The following is a 17,067-nucleotide window of genomic DNA, read 5'->3' as shown; positions in this document are numbered from 1 at the left end:
GGATTCAGGAGGATCATGAGTCTAACTAACACATAGGAGCCAGAAGCTCCCCAAAGACCTCTCTCCCCACTTCACCTCGCAGTGAGTGAAATGATTTGTAACTTAACCAGAAATGACGTGGTTTTCTTCCCTTGTAGATAACCAGTGCAATCTAAAGACCGTGATCAGTCTTATCTGTGAAGAATTGTTGATTAAAATGTATTCCTTTGACGTTTATATAGTGCCTAGAGCAATGGATCACTGAACGCTACTGAAGTACAGATAAATAATGACTTATGAGTTCAGTGTATCTATCTAAGATTCTTGCAAGGGCAAATCAAGGCCTTGAAAGAGGCTTGGCAGGGAAAGAATAAACTTTTCCCCTTTCTTTAAAGGACACTGTCATAAGGTCTGTCTCAAACTAAGGCTTTAGATTGGAACTTCTCAAGGAAGCCTATGAAAGTTTGGTACCCACCTGTCTTTGAATTTCAGTGGAAGATGAGCACTCACCTCCCTTAGGCTCCTGGAAAATCCCAACCTTAAATAATATGGTGAAGGAGGTTTAAAGAAACCAATCTCTCAAAAACTGCCATCGCATTTGAGAGTGATTTGGTCCCTGTGAGGGGTAATCTGTGAAAAGATTGCATGGGCCACGGAGAAGCAGCTCTCAATGTGGTTTGGGCAGGTTGCAAGGGAAATTCACAGTGGTGCCGTGCTGGTTCTGAAGATAAGCAGAGAACGTTAGCTTCCAGCGCTGCCAGTCCAGACCCCCTTTCAATCACTGTTTACACACAAAATGCTGTTGGAGGTAAACACCCTGATAAGAATAGAAGTGTTTCACTATTTTAATTTCAATGAAAACTTTTTAAATCTTTCTTTCTTTCCGTCAGAAGCCTAGCAGCACTGAGCTAGGGCATGAGAACCAGGAAATGAAATCAACTAGAAACAAGTGAAACTGACCTGCCTAAATTAACAGTCCAAGGTGAGTGAGGACCAAAAAGAAGGCAAAGAGCATACAGCACAGCTAGACTCTTCTTAATTATCTAAGGGATGAATATCATGTATAAGGATTTTTTTTTAAATATGTACCTTGTGGGCCTGACTCTGCTCTAACATTGGTTTTGCTGCAGTGTAAACAGCACTGATTTAGTAGAGTTACACCAGTGTAAATGAGAGCCCAGTGTGTTGTTCTGACATATTGCCTGTATGTCACTCTTTGACTTCCCATAGTTTTCCTCCCTCTGACGCTAGTTGCTGACTGGGTTTGTATTTCTGTGTGCCAGTGTTTTTTTTTCAAAAAGATTTTGGACCTGGAGAGGTTCAGGTTTATAAACGGAAATGGGGAAGCCTGCGACCCTTCTCCAGAAAAGCCTTTGAGCTCACATGTTTAACTTCAAGCACATGGGACCCAGCCCAGCCAATCACTTCAGGCATGTGCATAGATAGTCCCATTGACTGCAGTAGGGGAATGCTTGCATGAGTAAAGTTAAACACATACCGAGAGATTTGCTAAATCAGAACCTATAGAAGTAGAGAAAGCCAATCTGATTCTGATCTTGTTCATAGCCATTTTAATTCCATTGACTTCAGAGAAATTGCTCTGATTTACACATGTATAAGTGAAATCGGACTCAGGTCCATAAAGTCATTTCTCACTTTAGACTCTAGCCAGGAGAGCAATCTCCCTCTCACCTGTGACAGCAGCAATTAATAGCAGATACTTGGCCTCCAGTTTATTGCATTGAATAGCTCACACAGCTGTACAAATTCCTACTTTTGATTTGACAAAATGAGATTAACATAGCTCTTCCAGTTAAGCTCATTGTGTACACTGCTTGTCTAAAGTCTACAAGGGTGAAAAGAATTGGCTCAGTGGAACTTCTTTTGTTAAAGGCTGGGAACGATTGGCTGTGTAGCCTATTTGATATTAGTTTTGTGGGTCTCAATCCACTTCACAACAGCTATTTGACCTTCTCACAACTGGCACTTTTCGGTGGGCATCCCAGAAAGGACCAAGGACTGTGTGGGTTATAGAAGCTGTACTACCGTCTCAATACTAGAGGCAGTCCCTTTTCCATAGAGTTGAAGCACATTTACCTGGGGGGAAGCTTCAGTTGCTGCTACCCCTGTTGTGCGCTTGTTCTGTGCTGAAACAGAGGACTTGATTGGGATATAATAATCCCTTTTCATGTGCTCACTGTAGTCATAGAATCTAAAGCGGTTGAGTCGTGTGGTCCATCTCCCTGTCAATGCAGGAAAGGATCTTCCTCTGGGTTTAAAGGGCTAGCACAGGATCACCAATAATACACTGCAGATCAGGTATTTGCTGAAGATAATTCATCTTGGTTCTGTCTTTGTCCCTTTCATACATCGCAGTGATAGTGCAGCAAAAAGAAATATTGAAAATGAAGCCTTAAAGCAGGGTGTGATGCTGCACTCCCTCTGTTTTACGGAAATATGCCAATGAGTGTGACTATGATGTAACTGAAATATGCTTTACGCAAAAGGTCTGTTGTAAGGTATCATAACAAAGGTTATAACCTACTGAATATATTCCTCCTATTTGTATGCATGTATCCTTCTCGTATCTGAAGCTAGAAATATGAAGTATAACTCTGAGGTCCTATTGTAATTATGCAAAGTGTAGGCCATTAATGATGGTTAGAATCTTGATGGCTCCCATTGACTAGGACAATTGGTTGTAAGTAGTTTATTTACCTGTAATCCTTCCTGTCTACGTGTGGGCCAACCCAGGAAGAATGGAGACTAGGGGTCTTACAGTGATATGTGACCATGTCACATGATACTGGAATCCATCTTAATTCTTGTACTTTTCCATTGATGAGGTGGGAGTGGGGACAAGCACAGACAAAAGATTCCCACCTTGTGCCAGAGCTATAAAAGGGGGTGAAGCAGGACAAAGGGAGCTGCCAGTCATGAGAACCCCTGCTTACCCCCTGAGATGTCTGCTGGAACTAACAAGGACTGTATCGGGGAAAGGATTGGGCCCAGCTAGGAAGGAGTCTAGTCTGTGAAAGAAGCTTATTGGAACATCTCTGAAGCTGAGATATTGCCTTTAATCAGTTTCTTAATGTATTAAACTTAGACTTGCACGTTTTGTTTTATTTTGCTTTTTGACTTACTTTGTCCTGGCTGTTATTACTTGAAACCACTTAAATCCCACTTTTTATACTTAATAAAATCACTTTAATTTATTAATAAACCCAGAGTAAGTGATTAATACCTGGGGGAGCAATCAGCTGTGCATAGCTCTCGAGCAGTGATATAGAGGGCGAACAATTTGTGAATTTACCCTGTATAAGCTTTGTACAGAGTAAAACAGATTTATTTGGGGTTTGGATCCCATTGGGAGCTGGGTGTCTGGGTGCTGAAGACAGGTAACCCACTGAGATGTTTTTAGGATAGCTCAATGGTTTGAGCATTGGCCTGCTAAACCTAGGGTTGTGAGCTCAATCCTTGAGGGGGCCATTTAGGGAACTGGGGTAAAAATCTGTCTGGGGATTGGTCTTGCTTTGAGCAGGGGGTTGGACTAGATGACCTTCTGAGGTCCCTTCCAACTCTAATCTTCTGTGATTCTATGACCAGACCCTGGGTCTGTGTTGCAGCTGGCTAGCGTGTCTGGCTCAACAAGGCAGGATTCTGGACTCCCAAGCTGGCAGGGAAAACAGGCTCAGAGGTAATTTCAGCACATCAGGTGACAGTCCCAAGGGGATCTCTGTGACTGAACCCATCATACAGTGCCAAATGTCTTGGTCCAGAAAAGGGCCCACTGTTCTATTTCCTCCTGCCTCTCCTATGCGCTCAGATGCTAAGCTGCATTTCCTGCATCCCATCTCTTGTCAGCCTGTCCAGATGGCAGTTTCCTGTAGTAATTGAACCTCTTTTTTTTAAAAAAAAAAAAAAAAAAAAAAGACATAATTTTCTGTAGTAGCTGAGGGCCACTGTCAGGAGTGACCTCAGTGGTGATTATTACACATGTTGGGATGCAGATATAAGTGACATGTTGGGGGGGAGGCATAGCAGGAATGACCATTAATATGAGGATGTGAGGTAGTGCAACATACATTTTGATGGGAGGGGCACTTACTCTTTCATGCTCTCCTACGTTCTCCTGTTTGTTGCTTTTCCTGCTATTTGCTCTCTCTTGTGGCCCCTTGGCCATGTAAGCTCACAATGTGTAACTCACACCAGCACTGCGGTCGCTTTTGAATTGGGGGCTTACTCTTTGTTTTTAGGTAGATGGAGTGATTATAACGTGAGCAGTGATTAGCGTCTCTTCTGGGTTAAACTGTAGCTTTCCTCTTACAAAGTAAGTGCCTACTTGCTTGCAGGTGGGATTTTCCTTGTATTGGTTAAATAATATGTGTGGGAAAGCTGTCGAAATTGGGAGGAGGAGGGAAAAAATGATCCGAGTTCTTAAAAAACACAAAAACCTGATCAAATGATTTAAGGCCTGCCAAGCTCCACTGAAAAGTTTTATGGCTATGGGAAATAAACAGCTTAGAGGAGAATCTAGCAAGGGTGGTAGAGGGCTCAGGGGATTGGTAATGGGATATGAAGTGTCTCAACTTCAACTCATTGATTCAGATTCATCCCAAGTCTAGGTAAAACTGCTCTTGCTGAGCACTCTAAAGGCTAGTGCAGGCGGGCTCAGATTTTAGTGCACAGTTTTCTCAAATTGGGGGTTGCAAACAAGGCTCAAGGGGGTGATGCCCACTCTCCATTTCTTTATGGCTAGATGGGAGGGAGGTCCCAAAATTCTATCCTGTTGTAAGAGGGGGCCATAGTATGGAAAAGATTGACAAGCACTATTCTAAGGTGCACACACACACCATGGGCCTGACTCTTCTCTCCTTTATGTGGGTGAAAATCAGGAGTAACTCCACTGAAGATTGGGGCTACAGCCCCTCTGGGCACACTGGTCTTGCTCATTAAGTGTTGATTCCCTGAGCTCATTTTTGGATGGTGTTGGAGCCATTCACCATATGAAGAGCTCTCTGAAAAGGGTCAGCTTTCCCCTTTGCCTAAAAATAATGTCACCCACACCCACCTTCTTTACGTCTCCTCTGTGGATTGGGGGAGGACTGCAGCAAGGCCAGAGAAAGAATGGGAGGCTTTGTGACATGCAAGTGCCTGAAAATTCTTTATTGTGTCAATTTCTGGCGGTATGAGAACCACCCCCAGCGGCAAAGTGTCAGGATGCACTGGCATCATGTACAACAATTACGTCATTTTTAAGTCCACCCTAGATATCATGCACAGTCACTTACTCGCTCTTAATTATTTACTTTAATTTAGAACTGGCAGCCTAACAGGTGCCACACTGACAGTCCTCAGGGTGGACCAATTCTGTTTATCAGCAGACCAGGCAAAGCAGAGGCAGTGCCAGTGTGAGTTTCTACCCACCATCCTACCAATGGGTTTACCTACACAGGGGAATTGACCAGCACTGCTATTCCACAATAGCTCCTCGTGTGGACATTCTTAGGTTCTAGCTACACAAGGACACTCAGGAAAGATAATCCAGGCAAACTAGAGGTGTGAATTCAAAGTGGATTAGTTAAACCACATTGAACTTGTGTGAGGAGACTCTCATTCAGGCCACGTCTACACTACGGGATAATATCGAATTAGCTAAAATCGGTTTTATAAAACAGATATTATAACATTATAACAGCCACGAATGCAAATACTTTTCAGAGACTGCTGTGGACTGTGGGATAGCTGGAGTCCTCAGTACCCCCTCCATCCATGAGCGTCCATTTGGGTCTCTGGCTTCCCGTTACGCTTGTCACGCAGCGCTGTGTATCCTGGAGATTTTTTTTCAAACGCTTTGGCATTTCGTGTTCTGTAACGGAGCTCTGATACAACAGATTTGTCTCCCCATACAGCGATCAGATCTAGTATCTCCCGTACGGTCCATGCTGGAGCTCTTTTTGGATTTGAGACTGCATCGCCACCCGTGCTGATCAGAGCTCCACGCTGGGCAAACAGGAAATGTAATTCAAAAGTTCGCGGGGCTTTTCCTGTTTACCTGCCCGCTGCATCCGAGTTCAGATTGCTGTCCAGAGCGGTCAGTGGATACCGCCTGGCGGCCAATAACGTCGATTTCCGTCCACACTAACCGTAATCCGATATGTTAATATTGAATTTAGCGCTACTCCTCTTGTCGAGGTGGAGTACAGAAATTGATTTTAAGATATATCGATATAAAGGGCATTATAGTGTGGACGGGTTCAGTGTTAAATCGATTTAACGCTCTTTAAATCGATGTAAACGCGTAGTGTAGACCAGGCCTCAGAATTAAAGTGGCCTTAATTTTGTTTTAGTTTAATTCATTTCCAAAGTGATTTAAACTAAATCAAAGTAAGTTCACTTTAATTCTTAATAGGAGCGTCCACACAGGGGGTTTAATGTGGTTTAATGAATGTACTTTAAAAACTAATTTGGATTTACTTTCCCAACTATCCCCAGATAAATAAGCTCTTATTCTGGAATAAGTGTGTCCATACAGGGAATTATTCCAGAATAGCTATAGCACTTTAAATTCATACCTACCTCAACCCCACCATAGCTTCCCCATGTAGGCAAGCCCTTATCAATTACCTAGAGGCAGGAGAAAAAATTCTGTCTCCATATTTGTTCCAGTCAGAGCCTTTTTGCTAAGAGTGCCTTTTATGATGTGAACTTCTATGATGTGGCCTCCTGCCTACTAGAAAGTGGATTGAAACCTTAACGCTTCTCATGCTGGCCACCAAACAACCTGAACCTCATAAGATTTTCAGTGTTTACTGATCTTGGTGTCATATTTGACTTGATGACGTGGAGGTGAGACACTCCACATCCTACTATCAATCTCTGAGCCATTCAAGGCACCTGCTAGCATCTTTCTTAGCCTGAATATTTCCCATTGTTCTGTCTTAAGGCCTGAAGAAGAGACCTGAAGAAGAGTTCTGTGTGAGCTAGAGAGCTCATCTCTCTCATCAACAGAAGTTGGTTCAACAAAAGGTATTATCTCACCCACCTTATCTCTTAAGGCATTTCAGGCTTTTCAGAAACCAAATCATCTTTATTTTTCACCTGATAACTCTTCTATGAGCATTTATTATTTAGCCAGCATAAAGGTAAATGTGGGATGTGGATATATTTTTCTGACAGTCTAGTAAAAGGACAGTTTGCTATCAAATATACCTCTACCCCGATATAACGCGGCCCTATATAACACAAATTTGAATAAAATGTGGTAAAGCAGTGGTCCGGGGGGGTGGGGCTGCGCACTCCAGCGGATCAAAGCAAGTTCAGTATAACGCAGTTTAACCCATAATGCAGTAAGATTTTTTGGCTCCCAAGGACAGCTGTATATCGGAGTAGAGGTGTAGTTCCTGTATCTTGATTTCTTTACACAGTGGGGAAGCTCTGAACAGCAAGAATTTGTAACACATGAACCATCTGCAATTTAAATCTCTGGGTCAAATTCAGCAGAATTATGATTTACACATCAAGTGTAAATTGGTCAGAATGCTTGCATAAATGGGTGTCTGCGGTAAAGCAGAGTTGCAGTGATTCAGTATTTAGTGAGTTATGTAAAAAGAACGTAAATTATATGCTGACAGAATGACATGGGGTGAAGTGGGGGAAAAGCAACAGAACACAGCATATAAAAGCATATTTCCACTACGTTATCTCTCACTCTTACAGTTGTTGCTTTTCCTTCTGGACCCACTTCTCCCCTCCAACCAGTATAACTCGACTGACGGCAGTTAAGTTACTCCTGATTTGCATGTGAGTGAGAAGGAGAACTGGTGTCTCTGTGTTTAACATAATTCTTTCTAGACATCTACATGCTGAATTGACGCAGGTTCCACTGCTTTTTTTCCCACTTTCTGCAATTGCCATAGTCTATTTTCCTCTGTTCACAGAAGGGTGCTTCCCCATACGTATAATAGTTATGGAATAAATTACAGATGCCCTCACTGTGTTTCCATTCAGACCAATAATCCTCACATGTTCGTGGAGGCCTCCACATGCCGCGGTCAGCCATGCCGCTGCCCGGCACCGTGAGCTGTATGCACAGACACCCACCAATACCTGCTTTTCTGACAACTTACGCTCAGTGGGATAACTTATGTGACTATTACGATACAGATGACTCGCCTATGCTTACCCATGACAAATGAGTGGGCCCACCCACAGAGTGTGTGTAAGCCCCAAATTCAGCATGGCGTAGGGGAATAGGCACTTGACTAGGAGTGAGGTGCTATAGGTTCTGTTCCCAGGTGGCACTGACCTGTGTGACCTTGGGTAAGTCACTTACCTCTCCCATTCTTTGTCTATGTTGTCTGTCTGTTTAGACTGTAAACTCTTCAGGACAGGGACTTTGAGTAAGTCTGCACTTTGAGCTTGGGGTGAAATTCCCAGCTCAAGGCAACACACCTGTGCTAGCTGTGATAATGCTAGCACTCAAAAATGAGGCATAATTGCAGTGACACAAGCTGCAGAAGGGGCAGGTATGTGGGTATCTAGGTCCTCATACGACTGCATCTAAATTCCATTTGTAGTGCACTAGCTTGATCAGAGCCAGTGTGGGTGTGTCTCATACAGCTCCAAGCACAATGGAGCCAGTAGTCGTATTGCAAATAATACATTCCCTGGGCACTTATCTGATGATGTGTGTCCATGAGTGCCGGTTCATAAATCCAGCAGGTGCACTTTCACCTCTTTGGGAAACATAATCTAGGAGTTCAGATTTCAAAATAGGTCCCATTACACATTCTTTGTTCTTTGCCATTCACAGGTATTTTAATGTAGGGCACCCACAACTCACTTATTAAGTCAATTTCGTTTGCCATTTTCTCCTCTCTTTCATCTAAAGAAGCAAACAAAAGGGCCAACGTTTTTGAAAAGTCAGTAATTACAGGCAAATGCAAAGCTTAAGGCTTAAGAAGAAAATTAACCTGTTGAGCAACAAAGCACTTAGAGTTTGACTCTGTTACGCAAGAAAAACTTTCCAGACTGGTTGGCAACTGTTCCACTAGCGTCCACATAGTTATTGATTAATTTATCTGTTGTCACACACTTCTTCCATTAATCAGAATGGTTCTCTTCACTTCTCTGTCTCTGTGTAGCTTTTGTTTTAGTTTCTTTACAGCTGTTTCAGAATAGACAGCTTTAAACATCAGGTTACCTTGTTAAAATACAACTCTTCTGGTCCTGGCGTGGAAATGTCCAGGGTGTGGCACTGTGTATCTCGGAGAGAAATAAGAGTACAAGATTTATTTTTTGCCTGTTTAAAATTAGAGATGGGTCCATAGTTCAGATCCAGGGCTTTTTGTTCACCCCATGATAGTGACTAGGACATACAGAGCCAGCTCCTGAGCTGATGTCACTCCATTGACTTCAAGGGAGCTATGTCCATAGCATGTACAGGGCTCTCCACTAGGATCCATATTTTAGGGATGTTGAGAGCCAGTGTTCCGGTTCAGAAATCTCTAGCTGAATCACATGCAGTACAGATGTGCTTTTTTGCCTTTACCTTAATGCATATTAAAATGTTCAGACAGCCCTGAAACTTACAGTCCTCTCTTCATGCTCACAAAAGATAGAGCACAGACAGCAATGGGCCTCAGTAGTCACATGAAGGGACTACACATAGAAGGCAATATAATAGTTCAGCCTTTGCTGACCCATTCAGTTCCTGGCGCAGGGGTCCCCAACGCGGTGACCGCGGGTGCCTTGGTGCCCACTGGGGCGTCTAAGTGCGCCCGCTTACTGGCCGGTGGACGAGCATCAGCTGAAATGCCGCCGACAAGCTGCGTCATCCAGAGCCGTTGCTGCCAAAATGCAGCTGATTTTCAGTGGTATTTCAGGAGCGATGCCTCTGGATGACGCTGCTTGTCGGCGGCATTCCGGTGGCGATGCCTATTGACATTGCCGCTTGTCGGCGGAATTTCGGCAGATGCTTATCCGCCGCCACGGTTCTCCGTGGCTCGTTGTCTGGTGCCCACCAAACAAAAAGGTTGGGGACCACTGCCCTGGTGCATCTGCTGAAATTGCTAGTCGGATAGTGATTGTTGTACTGCAAGCACCTGGCCTGGACAGAAGACACTGACTCACTTGGCTGGACTTTACAAAAACTAGAGAAGCCATTTACAACACACACTTTGCATCTCTACAGAGGAAAAAGGACACTAAACTATCTAAACTCCTACATGCCACAAGGGGCCACAACTGTGCTTCCTTTAACTCACCTGACAATACTGTTAATCTATCCAGCTATACTGTTAGCCCAACAGAAGAGTCTGTCCTATCTCGGGGTCTCTCCTTCTGCCCCACCACCCCCACAAATATGATACAGTTCTGCGGTGACCTAGAATCCTACTTTCGATGTCTCTGACTCAAGGAATATTTCCAACATACCACTGAACAGCACACTAACCAACAGGAAGCTTCCTACCAACACTACTAGAAGAAGGATTCTGCGTGGACTCTTCCTGAAGGTCAAAACAACAGACTGGACTTCTATATAGAGTGCTTCCGTCAATGTGCATGAGCTGAAATTGTGGAAAAGCAGCATCACTTGCCCCATAACCTCAGCCATGCAGAACACAATGCCATCCACAGCCTCAGAAACAACTCTGACATCATAATAAAAAAGGCTGACAACGGAGGTGTTGTAGTCACCATGAATAGGTTGGAATATGACCAAGAGGCTGCTAGACAACTGTCTGACACCACATTCTACAGGCCATTACCTTCTGACCCCACTGAGGGGATGCCAAAAGAAACTGCACCATCTGCTCAAGAAACTCCCTATAGAAGCACAGGAAAAAATCTACACTGACGCACCCCTAGAGCCCCAACCAGGGATATTCTACCTGCTACCCAAAATCCATAAACCTGGGAATCCTGGACGCCCCATCATCTCAGGTATTGGCATCCTGACAGCAGGATTAGCTGGCTATGTAGACTCTCTCCTCAGGCCCTACTCTACCAGCACTCCCAGCTATCTTCGAGACACCACTGACTTCCTGAGGAAACTACAATCCATCGGTGATCTTCCAGAAAACACCATCCTGGCCACTATGGATGTAGAAGCCCTGTGCACCTACATTCCACACAAAGATGGACTACAAACCATCAGGAATAGCATCCCCAATACTATCACAGCAAACCTGGTGGCTGAACTTTGTGACTTTGTTCTCACCCACAACTATTTCAGATTTGGGGACAATTTATACCTTCAAGTCAGTGGCATCGCTATGGGTACCTCTCGATATGCCAACATTTTTACGGCTGACTTAAAAGAAGGCTTCCTCAGCTCTCGCCCCCTTACGCCCCTACTCTACTTGCTCTATACTGATGACATCTTTATCATCTGGACCCATGGGAAGGAGGATCTTGAGGAATTCCACCAAGATTTCAATGATTTCCACCCTGCCTCAGCCTGGACCAGTCCACACAAGAGGTCCACTTCCCAGATACTACAGTGCTAATAAGCGATGGTCACATAAACACCATCCTATACCGGAAACCTACTGACCGCTATACTTACCTACATGCCTCCAGCTTTCATCCAGACCATATCACATGATCCATTGTCTACAGCCAAGCTCTAAGATACAACCGCATTTGCGCCGATCCCTCAGACAGAGACAAACACCTGCAGAATCTCTATCAAGCATTCTTAAAACTGCAATAGTGAAGTGAAGAAACATATTGACAGAGCCAGAAAGGTGCCGAGAAGTCACCTATTACAAGACAAGCCCAACAAAGAAAATAACAGAACGCCACTAGTCGTCACATACAGCCCCCACCCTAAAACATTTCCCGTGCATCATCAAGGATCTACAACCTATCCTGAAGGATGATCCCTCACTCTCACAGACCTTGGGAGACAGGCCTGTCCTCGCTTACAGACAGCTGCCCAACCTGAAGCACACAACAGAACACCAACCCAGGAACCAAACCCTGCTACAAACCCTGGTGCCAACTCTGTCCACATATCTATCCTGTTTCATAGGACCTAACCACATCAGCCACACCATCTGGGGCTTTTTCACCTGCACATCTACCAATGTGATATATGCCATCATGTGCCAACAATGCCCCTTTGCCATGTAGATTGGCCAAACTGGACAGTCTCTATGCAAAAGAATAAATGGACACAAATCTGACATCAGGAATTATAACATTTAAAAACCAGTAGGAAAACACTTCAGTCTCTCTGGTCACTCAGTAACAGACCTCAAAGTGGCAATTCTTCAACAAAAAAACTTCAAAAACAGACTCCAACATAAAGCTTCAGATATGGAATTAATTTGCAAACTGGATACCATTAGATTAGTCCTGAATAAAGACTGGGAGTGGTTGGGTTATTACAAAACCTAAACTTAATTTCCCCAATATTAATTTCTCCCTATTGTTACTCACATCTTCTTGTCAACTGTCTGTTGGCCCACTCTTTTACAACTTCAAAAGTTATTTCTCCTCCCTTGGTATCCTGCTGTTAATTGATTTATCTCATTAGACTGACTTAATACTTGGTAAAGCAACCCACATCCTTTCATGTATTTATACCTGCTCCTGTATCTTTTACTTCATACATCTGATGAAGTGGGTTCTAGCCCATGAAAGATTATGCCCAAATAAATATGTTAGTCTCTAAGATGCCACAAGGACTCCTCGTTGTTGCTTTTTCCACATAGGATGTTTAACACATGTCAGAAGTAACAACTTCTGGTCACTATCTATAACAATCATTGGTGCTAATGAACTAGAGGTCCTAATTTACAAATGCTTGCAAAGGTCACAGACCTCTGCCTTTGTGATCCTGCAAGACAACTATTGACGGCTCCACAAGGACAGTGCATCTAGGAAGAGCCAAGGTTAGGCTATCAAGGACTGAGAGCAAAGCATTCTATCCCAGGACTCTGATGGAGCCTTAACTAGACTATGTTAAAACCCAAACCTAAGATACATCTTTGTTCATGGGTAACATTTTCATCAAAATGTCCACTAACAGACCCTCCAAGACACTGGGTCTGATTCACCACTGTTTTGCTCCTGTTTCACACCAGTGTTGCTCCACTGAAATAAAGGAATTACACTGGTGGAAAACTAGAATAATGCAATAGTGATTCAGATCAACAAAACACATTTGAACACCTCTTTAACCCAGGAGATAGAGAGGAAATGTCATTGCTCCAGACACATTTGTTACTTCATCATTTGGTTTAGCACCTAGATAGCGAGGTGGCAGGGCCTCTTCTACTCCCAGCCCAGTTAGATAGAAAGATGAAATTATCTGTATTATTCTTGACTTTTAAACAAACAAGCCAGAAATATAAATCAAGCCTTTGTTTGTTGCTTCCATGCTCACAGCTGTAAGTGTTGCAGATGAAATATCAGGCAAATCCTTTCTTTCCTCGACCTTTGCTGTTGTTGTTCCTTCTGCACAATCCTAAGCCGCCTATAGCATGGTATCTAGGTGCATTTCTTATGATTTAAACTGAGTCATTAACATATTCTATCAGAAGGGCAAGGATGTTTCTTTCTGTGTTTTAAAAGATAGCTGTATCCAAGAGAATGCTGGAACAGGGAGAGGTTTAATTAATATTCATTCTCACCCTATGCACAATGAGTTGAGATTTCTTAATGACAACGATTAACACAAACTCCAGGCATAGTTAAGTCCAGTCTCAATTTCCAGTGGCAAATTCAGTGTGTGTGATGCTTGCGAGATTCTTCATTCAGCTTTTAATGGTGTGCATAACACGTGTGTGTGTTTGCCTTCCTAGATAAACAGGACTGACACAACTCACTGTGAAACTGGGACTCTGGAAGTTAAAAATTCTTACCAGCATCTGAATGATGCTCTCAGTTATCTGTCATTTTAATGGATTGGATACCACTCAAATCATCTTTGAAATAGGTCAGAGTTACTGAGAAGACAGGGAATGAAGCGGAAGGAGATACATTCATGTTACCTTTAAAACTGCCGTTGAAGGAGGATAGACACTCTAGTCAACATGGTAATGTAGGATCACACATCATGCTTTAAAGTGACCAAAGAGTGTAACTGGGAGGCATCTCCTGAGAAGAGTAGGTGGCTGACATCAGAAGCTGGGAGATGCAGACTGACAACAACAGAAGGATGGGACTTGAACAAATCCAGGTTCTCAAAGGACATGAGCATTTGGTTCTCCAGTTTATTTCTTCTTAAATGTTTGGGGCCTACCTAGGTGAAGCTGGGTAGGAGATCTAAGGATGTTTCACACGATTTATCTTTTTGTTTTTTTCTCTCAATTTTTGAATAAACCTTTTTCTTCATGTTAGATATTTTCTTAGTCCTGGACTGCTCTTGGGAAATGTCACTGTCATTTATGCTTAAAAATGAGGAGAAATAAGTTCTGACTTCTAGTGAGGACAATGACACCTGACCTGGGCCATTTGCTCAAAAGTACATATCAAAAGACTGCCCATCCCCCTGATGAGCTGCCAACAGTCTGAGGCACCTAGTGAAATGCACTGGGGAAGCATGAGGGCTGCTTGTTCCAGAAAGACCAGGAGGGATATCTGAGCCCACTCGGCCTTTCCTTCCACTCCCCAAAGAGAGTTCTCGGTATGGATTACTTCTGGACTAACATCAACTGCCTGTTCACTGTCCTCAAGACAGCTCCTTCATCCTAAGGAAGCAAGCAGGACAATAATATTCCATGGCACCTACCCATTCAATTTCACAATTATCCAAGTTTCAAGTGATGCTTCCAAGTTACATTTATGGAGCTGCTGCTTTTAGAATTACTAGAGTGCTGGTAACCTCGCCAAGTATACTTCATTCTTCCTTTGAAAAGGAGCAAATGTGCAGCCAAAACTGCACACTGGCCATTCATACTTCTAATTAATTGAGCTATGCAGTAAGGAGACTCAGATAACTGGAGAGCTAGTTCACTGATGAAGCAGGTTTTGAAAAGTCCTTTGCACATTCTCTTTAAAAAATGGGCCAGTCCAATAATTCAGCTGGTTGCTGTCTTGATCTTGTAAAGATATGGAAGTGCATTAGTTGCTGTCTCGTGGACCTACCTGCTTTTTTATTTTTTTAATTATAATTTGATTTCTTTTTAATACTTTTTTTTCACCTGTTTGACACTTGGCTTTTGTGATCTTCAGTGGAACATTAACTAGTGATACTGATTCTTTGGTACTAAAGGTGGCTGGACTGCTGAGTAACGGCAGCTCCTTCTGGCTTCAGTTACAGTTGGGTACACTCAATTCTTTTGACAATCTGGCCCTATCTAATTCTGTTCCAACAGGCATGTGATGTGAACAGCATAGTTTAATAGTACAACAGTTTATCGCTGATGTACTGGACAGACTGCCTTCTTTGACCTGTAGGGGAGTTAATCAGACCTCTTGGCCCAGCTTTTGCCAGCTATGATGGCTTGATTGCCATTCAGAGACCTGCTGATGGAAATTGATTCTAATATTAAGCACTATGAGCAAGGGACTGACTAAGCTGATGGAACGGATACTGGGGAGGTGTTGTTTTGTTTGTGTGTTTTTTAAATAGTATAAGCATGTCGAACATTGATGGCCACACTTAAAAATGAATATAAACAAAATAATGTATTTCAATATAATTAAGCTAATTATGATGGGAAGTTGGTTTTAACTAAACATCTGTTACCTTTCTCTGATTGAATTAAATAGTTGTAAACCTCAGGGGCTCTCTTTCTTCTTTCTTGCTAAAATCTTTCTGTGCTTGAGGATCTTGCAATGTCTTTCTTCCATAAGATTAACCATGTTTGTAATGTCTTGCTCTCTGGAGCCTTGAATACACAAGGGAATGTTGCCAGCAAATTCCAACTGATACACTTTATGTATGACTCTCATGACAGCCCCCCAGGTTTACCTACACTCTCCATAAACTTGGTGCCCTCTTCACTTGTATTGTTGTAAATGATTTGCATTGAAAATGAAGATCAGCCCTGATTTTATTTCATCTGTCAGTAGAATCGGTTGATGTATTGCTGCCCATATCATGGTCTCTGTCTGGTATCTAAGGACCAGAACTCTCCTGGTTTAGGTCTTCTTTTTCTGATCATTCATTTTAAATGGCTTGTGGTTCCAGTGTTGTCTCTCGTGACTTACAAAATAACTTTCCGCAGGATTTTTATTTTAGGTCCCCTTCTTTTTACCTCATCTCCATCCTCGCCGTGCCTTTACTCATCAGAGCCATTAATATGCAGATATGGATTTCCAATCCAAAATTTCAGATCACTTTTTATGGAAGTGGGAAGAAAACTTTTTGGGGAGAAAAGTGATCATCAGTATGGGCCTGATGGAAAGATTCCCATTTATTTCAGTGGGCTATGAATGTGCCCCTGCATCATAACTATAGCCCCATGCTGCCCTATCAATATTTATGTACCGCAGTCATTTTGCTATAAATAGATCAGCACATCTGAAAGAGACCAGATGTCTAAAATTAAAATTCTAAATAAGCAATCAGTTCTAACCTGGGAAAGCTCTTACTGCATACAGTAGAGTAGCTTATAAATAGAACTTCAGATGCTGATGATGTCATGAACCAAGAGAGCTCTTGACTTGTGATTTATTATGTCAGAGCATGGCATATTCATAGCCTTGTAACTTATAGTCACTGCCCCTATTATTATTCCCAAGCCATTGTTGTTTCCAGTGGATACACATCGTAGTAAATACTGATCTGAATTGAAACTCTAAACAACCAGTCAGGTCAGAATCTTCATTTTAAATTCTTCTTTGTGAATAATAAATTAGGTACTATTGACTTAATTAGGGGGTATGTAAAACATGCAGAATGAAATATGAGATTTTGTGTCAAGTCTGCAGCCACCAAATTTGCACATTTTTCAGACTCCTTGCTTAAAAAACAATTTCCAAAGTTTATGGTGATCAGATTTTTTTCACTGGAGCACATGATGTTTCTCTTGTTTCATAGAATATTAGTGTTGGACGGGACCTTAGGAGGTCATCTAGGCCAATCCCCTGATCAAAGCAGGACCAATCTCCAGACAGATTTTTACC

Source organism: Chelonoidis abingdonii, chromosome 1, assembly GCF_003597395.2.
Source record: "Chelonoidis abingdonii isolate Lonesome George chromosome 1, CheloAbing_2.0, whole genome shotgun sequence".
Classification (NCBI taxonomy): domain Eukaryota; kingdom Metazoa; phylum Chordata; order Testudines; family Testudinidae; genus Chelonoidis; species Chelonoidis abingdonii.
Note: the sequence above shows the minus strand (reverse complement) of the source record.